Here is an 8,828-nt window from a genome sequence, read left to right on the forward strand (position 1 = left end):
CACCCATGTTCCGTTCTTCATTGCTTTCTTTGGTTGATGACGTATATGTTCATGCCTCTCACATGATATATTTTGTTCATTGTCGGTTGCCTCCAATTGTTGCATCTATGCTTATTGATCGTGGAGACTTGGACACTTTACTCGTGATGCATGCTTGCTTGATTGAGCCTATTGTATTTGGTTGTCCTCGCATCATCATATGCCTCCATACTATGAAATGCTCCCTTGTACTTTCTTATGATGAGCATGATGCATCCACTTGTTGGGTATTTTACCACACGAATGATAGGTTTTGCATCTCCGCTAACCTCATTTGTTTTTCTGAGTATTTGTCATGTTCTTTCATGTTGAAGGATTCACAAGGCGATACCGTCATGAGACAATTTGGTCATGTGAAGGCATACACGATGTGCAACACCAACATTTGCGAGAATCTCCTAAAGGTGAACTCCTTCCCTTTGAGCCATCCTCAAATATGCATAATGGATGGGTCACTCTTTCATTGTTGTTTCCTTCTTCTTGTCTACATGTTACATCTATTGGATGGAGGACCGACATTGGAGATGGAACCCATGAACCTTCAAGTTGAGGAGCGCTCGGACTTATTGGATGCACCTTCGAACCTCCACTCATGCAACGACATCGAGCATTGGTACGCCAACACCTCCATACTTGTTGATTGTGCTCACCCATGTCATGCTCGATGGACATATCATACACATGACAAATTTGCATCTTATGCATGGATTGACTCACATGATGATTGCCTTGTTGCATCTTGTATTCCCATGTCATCCATGATATATGAGCTTGTGCATTTCCTTAGCAAATTTGTTGTGATATTTCTTGATGGCATATTCATACATCACGATCATATTGCCTACCATCACTTGCATGATAACTCATTCATATTGAGCATCCATTACCATATTCATGTTATTGAGAAACCGTCTCACTATGACATCATTTTGCACCGTGGTTGCATTGATCATATTCACAAAACATTTGTGTGCATAATGAATGTTTTTGCTCCCATGAATGCTTTGCATACCATTCCATATCTTTTGGATAAGCTTCATGCACCTTGTCTTGCTCACTCTTGTCGCACAGACTTATGCTTACTTGATGGACACCTTGTGTGCGCTAACCATTGTATTTCCGAGTGTCGCTTGTGTTTGCTCTTTTTGCATGTATACCACTACGGAGACACCTTGGGGTACTTGGATTGCGCCATGTCTTCATCTCCGTCCAACTTCAAGTCTCTCCACGACAACCGTTTCCATGGTGATGACGATCATGATCCGAGGTCGGATCTTTCCCGAGGGGGAGGAGATGATGCGGAGCATCCTATGGACATCACCATGTCAAGAGCCACTTCGTCAAGTGACACGTGTGACATCTACTTCATGCTTACAAAGGTGAATCGTCTACTTTACACGTGTCCACTTGTACCCTTCGAGGATGGTATACTACTTGACCCCTCTCTCGTGTGCATGCATAGGTGTGAGCGGAGCTACATGTTCTTCGAGGAGGAACCCAATCGGAAGAGTACAACTACACCATCCACGAGGAGAACGCACGAAAGAAGGAAGCTCGCTGAGTCCAAGGAGAAGGACGGGAAGACCGCAAGGAAGACGGAGGCGAGTAGATGGAAGAAGAAGCACGGTTCAGAGGACCCCGTGCGCACGGACCTTTTGGACCCCACGCGCACGGCCTATCCAGAGAGTTTCTGGATACCCCGTGCGCACGGGCCCCAAAAGACCCAATGCCCACGGGGCTGACTTAGCCCGTGCGCACGGGCCTACCTGCGAGTTGGCCGGAAGATGCCCCTTTTGCCCCTCCACTCGTCCCTCACCTCCAGCCACCTATATATTTCGTCCCTAGGTCATTTTTAGGGTTAGCAAAGGATATGACATGATCTATGTGAGCTTTGCTCCTTGTACCACTCCTCCTCTTGAGAGAGAGAGAGACCTCTCCCTTGGCGATCAAGACCTCCTATGGAGAAGATCCCTAGTGGATAGATCAAGACCTCCTATGGAGAAGATCCCTAGTGGATAGGTGTAACGCTCTCTATGCGGCTATATCTCCCACATGTCGGAGCACGACTTAGAGGCATAACCGCATTGAAAGCAATGTCGCAAGTGAGGTAATCTTCACACAACCCAAGTAATACATAAGGGAAAGAGATACATAGTTGGCTTACACTTTCCACTTCACACAATTACATGAATAAAGTATTACATCATCCAAATACAATCAAGGCCCGACTACGGAGCCAAAACAAAAGAAGACTACCCCAAATGCTACACAGATCCCCGATCGTCCCGACTGGGCTCCACTACTGATCAACTAGAACGAAACAACACAAAGGGCAAGATCTTCATCGAGCTCCTCCTTGAGCTTGGTTGCGTCACCTGCACGGTTCAACGGCACCTGCAAACTGGTTTTGGAAGTATCTGTGAGTCACGGGAACTCAGCAATCTCGCACCCTCGCGATCAAGACTATTTAAGCTTATGGGTAAGGTAAAGGTATGAGGTGGAGCTGCAACAAGCGACTAGCATATATGGTGGCTAACCTATTCGCAAAAGAGAGCGAGAAGAGAAGGCAAAAGCACGGTCGAACAACTATGATCAACAAGTGATCCTAGAGCAACCTATATCAAGCATAACTCCAACACCGTGTTCACTTCCCGGTTACACACGCGGTTGATGTATTTTAATTAAGGTCAACTTCAGGTTTTCTACAACCGGACGTTAACAAATTCCCATCTGCCCATAACCGCGGGCACAGCTTTCGAAAGTTCAAATCCCTGCAGGGGTGTCCCAACTTAGCCCATCACAAGCTCTCACGGTCAACGAAGGATATTCCTTCTAGCGGGAAGACCCGATCAGACTCGGAATCCCGGTTACAAGACATTTCGACAATGATAAAACAAATCCAGCAACACCGCCTGAATGTGCCGACAAATCCCGATAGGAGCTGCACATATCTCGTTCTCAGGGCACACTCAGATTGTCTAAACTTCCAGTAGGCCAACCCAGAGTTGCCCCTGGTGGTCACCGGCGGCTGACGTGGTGGACCAACACTTAGAGGAGCACTGGCCCGGGGGTTAAAATAATGATGACCCTCAGGAGCGCGACTCCCAAGGGGAAAAAGGCTAGGTGGCGAATGGTAAAACCAATGTTGGGCATTGCGAGAGGAGTTTTATTCAAGGTGAACTGTCAAGGGGTTCCCATTATTACCCAACCGCGTAAGGAACGCAAAATTCGAGAACATAACACCGATATGACGGAAACTAGGGCGGAAAGAGTGGAACAAAACACCAGGCATAAGGCCGAGCCTTCCACCCTTTACCAAGTATATAGATGCATTAATTAAATATGAGGTATTGTGATATCCCAACAAGTAAACATATCCCAACAAGGAACAACATCTCCATGTTCCAACAAGGAACAAACTTCAATCTTCACCTGCAACTAACAACACTATAAGAGGGTCTGAGCAAATCGGTAATATAGCCAAACAACAATTTGCTATGACAAGGTGGGTTAGAGGCTTGGTTCGACAATATAGGAGGCATGAAGCAAGTGGTAGGTATCGCAGCAAAGGCATAGCAAAAGAGCGAGCAACTAGCAAGCAAAGATAGAAGTGATTTCGAGGGTATGATCATCTTGCCTGAAATCCCGCAAGGAAGAAGAATGAGTCCATGAAGAAGACAAACGGACGTAGACGAACGGGTCCTCACAATCACGACGTTACCGGAACCAACCCGAAGAAGCAAACACCGGAAAAGAAGCACACAACATAGTAAACAACCACCACATAATCAAGGCATGATGCACAATAAAGCATGATGCATGTCCAGTTTAAATATGCATGGCAAAGCAAAGTGCACAAACCATCCTACAAATTAAGTGGAGCTCAATATGCAACTCCGTTGTATATTGACGAAACACCAAATTCAAGTTATTTAGTTTGATCTCGTTTATGTACCCAACAATATTAAATGTTGTTAAAACATGGCAAGAGGGTGAAGCAAGGTAAAACTACCTATCTAGTCAAGTTTAAATGAGGCCGGAACAACAAAACAACAAGTCCGGAAAACTCCTCATGAGCATATTATAGATTTGGTACTATTCTGCCCTAAACACAATTTTAGAGTTATTAAGCATGCAAGAAAAGTGCACCATGTTAAACTAGGCATTTTTCTACCCCATTTACATACAAAGTTTGTTAAATTCTGAGTTACGGTTATTTAGTTAAGAAATAAAGCATTTTAGCATGGCAAGGGAAAAAATGTAAACAAACAACATTTTAAGCATTTTAAACATGGATGAGTGCAGCATATTATGAAACTAGATGCAATTTTAAGCATATTTCATATATAAAGTTTTTCCATATGATGCACAGTTGGAGATATATGATATGCATGAAGTTTGAGGGTTTTTCTACAATTCTGTTTTTAACTGGATAAATAGATAAAATCGCAGGCACGGAAAAAACATGCACTGGGCTGAAACCACTGGAACTGGGTCGGACTAGTGAGCGCTGGAACTGGGACTGCTCACCAAGTGGCCTTGGGCCGTTCGGTGTAGAGGTGGGAGCTGCAAAAGGCGAGGCGAGGTCGGCCCAGTCACAGTCAACGCACCTGGTTCCCTCGACCTAGGGAAACAGGGGATCGAGCTCATGCTCGTCAGAAGGACTCGATGCCGCATGGGGCGTGTGGGATTCTAGCGAGCAATGGGATGGCGCGGCTTCGGCGATGGGCGCGATGAAGGCCGGGGCAGCATGGATCCAGGCAGGGAACCCAAGGAGGAAGGAGGTAGCAGGCTGGCGACAAGGCAAACGGCGACGGCAGCTCCCTGTTGGTTTGCTAGTGATCGGCGATGCGGCCACGGTCAGGGACGAAAGGGGCTGCGGGCGGCCGGACTTGTCCAGGCGGCAGGGGAGGTCAGCGACGAGCCCTGTGGCGTCAAACAGCGGCGGCAGACGAGTCAGCAACAGCGCAAGGAAAACGGGGAAGAAGAGAAGCGCGAGGCAAGGGCGACGTGATTGGCGGGGCGATGGACTTGGACGGTGGAGCCTGGGTGCGGCGGCGTGTACGGAGAGGCGGCCACGACGAGGCACGACGGCGCAAGCACGGGAAACCGAGGTCGAGAAGGGGTCCATAGCGCGCGTGGGGTTCCTTGTGTTCCTGTTACAGAGAGCGGAAGAATGAGAGATGGAGAGGAACAACGAAACACCGGGAAGGAGAAGAAGAAGGGAGGCGGCGGTGCTCATCTTGCTGGCTGGTTCGGTCACTGGCGGCGGCACCGGATGACGTGGCGAGGAGGAGGAGCACGGGGAGGATCTGGATCGAAGAAGAGTAGTGGCTGGGCACGGAAGGAGAGGCGCAGGTAGATCGGGAGGAGATCTCGAGGTTGGGGAATGAGTGCGGCGACCGCTGGGAGGATCCGTAGAAATTGGGGATTTGGTCTCAAATTAGACTAGGGGTGGACTATAAATATACATGACAGATTAGGTTAGGGGCTATCTCGACCCTACGATCGCAATTGGATGATCGTGGATAAAATAGCTAGGGAGTCCAATTAACAAAATGGAGATGTTTTGTAGATGTTTGGGGATGATCCGGACACAATGGTAGCGACAGTCCAGGACGGGTCCGGGACAGCTTTCGGGCGCGCGCGCGTGGAGGGCCGCGGGCTGACAAGAGAGGTTAGGTTGGACCTGGCGGTAGGTCATGGGCTGTGTAGACGGTCTCGAGCAGAGAGAAGAGAAGAGAGGGAGGCCCGGCGACTGTTTCCGGAGACCGAAAACGTCCGACGCTAGACCGGCTATACTGCCGCTATAGTTAATCGTTGAGGCATCAAACGAACTCCGAACGCGATGAAACTTGGCAGGCGGCCTACCTACAACAAAAAAACACCGCATGCCAACTTTCATCCCATTCCGAGAGCATTTCCCGACCACTTATAAAATAATATTTCACACATGCCGCGGGCGCGTGCAAGTGTGTCTGGGCTCATAACGGACAACGGGGAGAACTGGGATACCCCGGACGAATGCAGGTTTTGAAAACATGATGATGCAATGCGGATGATGACATGACAAGAGGCAACACGCAATCGAATGACATGGCAAAGACAGCGAATAACTGGAAGACACCTGGCACATCGGTCTCGGGGCGTTACAATACTCCACCACTACGAGAGGATCTCGTCCCGAGATCTAGAATGGCTCCGGAGGGAAAACAGAAGAGAAAGAGAAGAGGTAAAACTAAGTTTCTTCTTTGACAAACGAGCGAAACCAAAGAACCTTGAAAAGGTTGAGCACATTGAAAGAAAGAAAGCAACGGAGAAGAACAAAGTTGAAAGCACTCCGTTAAGAAAGAGGAATAAGAAAGAACCAATTTGGGTAGCACTTCGGTTGAAAAGAGATGAAGACTTGATAAAATGAAAGAGCTTGAGCAAAAGGGGCACAACACTCCAGTTAAATGGATAAACCAAGAAAATAACATGATCCTGACAAAACGAAAAGATGAAACCTCACAATGTCTCAGGAAGAAAAGAATAGAAGTTAGATCATTGAAATAGGAGAATGGAGAAGAAAATGCCAAAATCTGCCACAAAAGAGCTCGACAAGGCATCTTTAGGAGAAGGGTCGAACGGAGTTGTTGGGAATCCAACAACGAAAAGGATAAGATTGACATGGACTTATAGAAGACATCTCAAAATTATTAGGTGACAACTTGCCACTCACGGAAAAGATTTGATTGGATTGATATACACAAGGAGACGAGAAACTATTTCGCCAAGAGGATAAAAGAAGAACTTTGGATCATTTATAAGCACCATAAAAGCAACAATCCTTAGGGATGGATTTAGGTGAAATATAACCCAAGATAATACCAATGAAGAGATTGATGGATTTAAAATATGTTTTTCTTAACAACATGTGAATCATGGAACATGAACTCAAATTATCAAGAATGACATAATACCACCTCTAATGATACGGTAGAACGAATTGCACTCCGGATTGCAAGATGAAGAATGGTTGAGCTCCTCTGAAAAGAATCTTAAAGAACACTGCGAGAAGGAAATTAAATCCTTGATGAACCATCATGTAGAACCTTCATGAAGAACTCTGGTAATAAAAGAATGATCCAAAATAATTGAATGATGAAAAGAATAAGATTGAAGCCTTGCAATGATTTAGATGGATCTCCGTGGTGAAATAATTGAAAAGGTTGGAACTCCGGGAAAAAGAGAAGATGAAACAATTGAAATCAGGAATTTTATGAGCCTCTGGAATAGGGAATTGAGTTCACTCGATGAAACAAGAATAAGAATTACATTATGCTTATCCTTCATCAATTAAATTGATGATAAACAATGGATTTGGCACACTACTTATCCCCGTAAAAAGGATTAAGATAGATATAGCATAACTTGAGAACGTCTTCAACAAGTTACCGGTAGGATTTGGAAGGACAAATGAATATATACGATAACGAATGACGAGAACTCTTGCACGAACCACCGTTAGGATTGGCAACGAATAACTAGATGTTATAGCAAGGAAGAAAAATCATGAATAGCCACCATAAGAATTGGAAATGACCGAAGGGAAGATAAAGAAACACCGGGAAGAATTAAGCAAATGAACGAAGATGCTTGAGAGAATTTAGATACATAAGAACGAAGAGATCATGAGCTGATAAGAGAATACTTGAATGATGCACCGGTAAGATTTAGAGTATGAGAGCTGAAAGCTGGAATGAATAAATCTTCGATGATGGGCTCCGGATAATCAAACTTAACAGAATCTTGAATTTCTCCGGATAGGTGAAAAGAATTCTGACGATCAAAAACAATTATGAGAGGATGTCAACAAGCTAGAATCACGCATCTTCGAGGGAATGAATAAGATAAGGAGGAAAAAACTCTTCTTCGGTCTTCAAATGCAGAGAATGATGATGAGAAACATTACCATGAATTGTTGATGCCTTTCGGAATGAAAATAGAAACGGTTGAGCCAATGATGAAAGAATTTGACCAATCTTGGAGAAATACATATGACTGATGATGAATCATTCTTACGTCACACTTTGAAAAGAAATTTGGATAGCTCCGGGAAAATAAGAAGAGTCAGGTAAGATCCTAGGAAAAGACCTGTGGGTTGGGGCCCACTCAAAAGGTACACCGTAGAAAAGATGTAAAAGAGAGGTTGCACCGGTTGAATTAAATGGCTAGAATGAGATAACATCTTCGAAAGATCTTGAACGAAAGTAGAGTGGAAAACACGAATCTTCGAGATATCTTGAGCACTCCGGAACAGATAGATAGCGAGAAGTGAATTATTATGAGGTGCACCGGCATGAGAAAGCATAGAAATGAGGAAAGGGTATGACCAACAAAGCTTGACTTGAATCCACCGAAGAAGAACAAGAGTGATGAGTGACGAATTTGAAGCTCCATTAGAATCTTCCTGATAATCACCGGGTAAGAACATTGACAAAAAAGAATGGGGAGACTTCATATCAATAAGATGATACTTGATTAAGAAATCTGAGTCCTTAAAGAAAAAGGGTGGTTGGGTGGGAAAAAACAAAGTCAACTTGGAACGGATGAAGACAACACCGTTGAGAAGAACTAATACTTGATCTTGCTGATATTGAAATGATCGGATCCACTTGAAGAGAGCCACACCGGTTAAAAAGGATTGACATGACACTATCGATTATCATGAAGTATTAGTATCCACATAGGAATATGAGAACACCGTTTAGAGAAGGTATGGAATCAACATTTGACTTTGAAGCAAC

Source organism: Triticum aestivum, chromosome 7A, assembly GCF_018294505.1.
Source record: "Triticum aestivum cultivar Chinese Spring chromosome 7A, IWGSC CS RefSeq v2.1, whole genome shotgun sequence".
Taxonomy (NCBI): Eukaryota; Viridiplantae; Streptophyta; class Magnoliopsida; order Poales; family Poaceae; genus Triticum; species Triticum aestivum.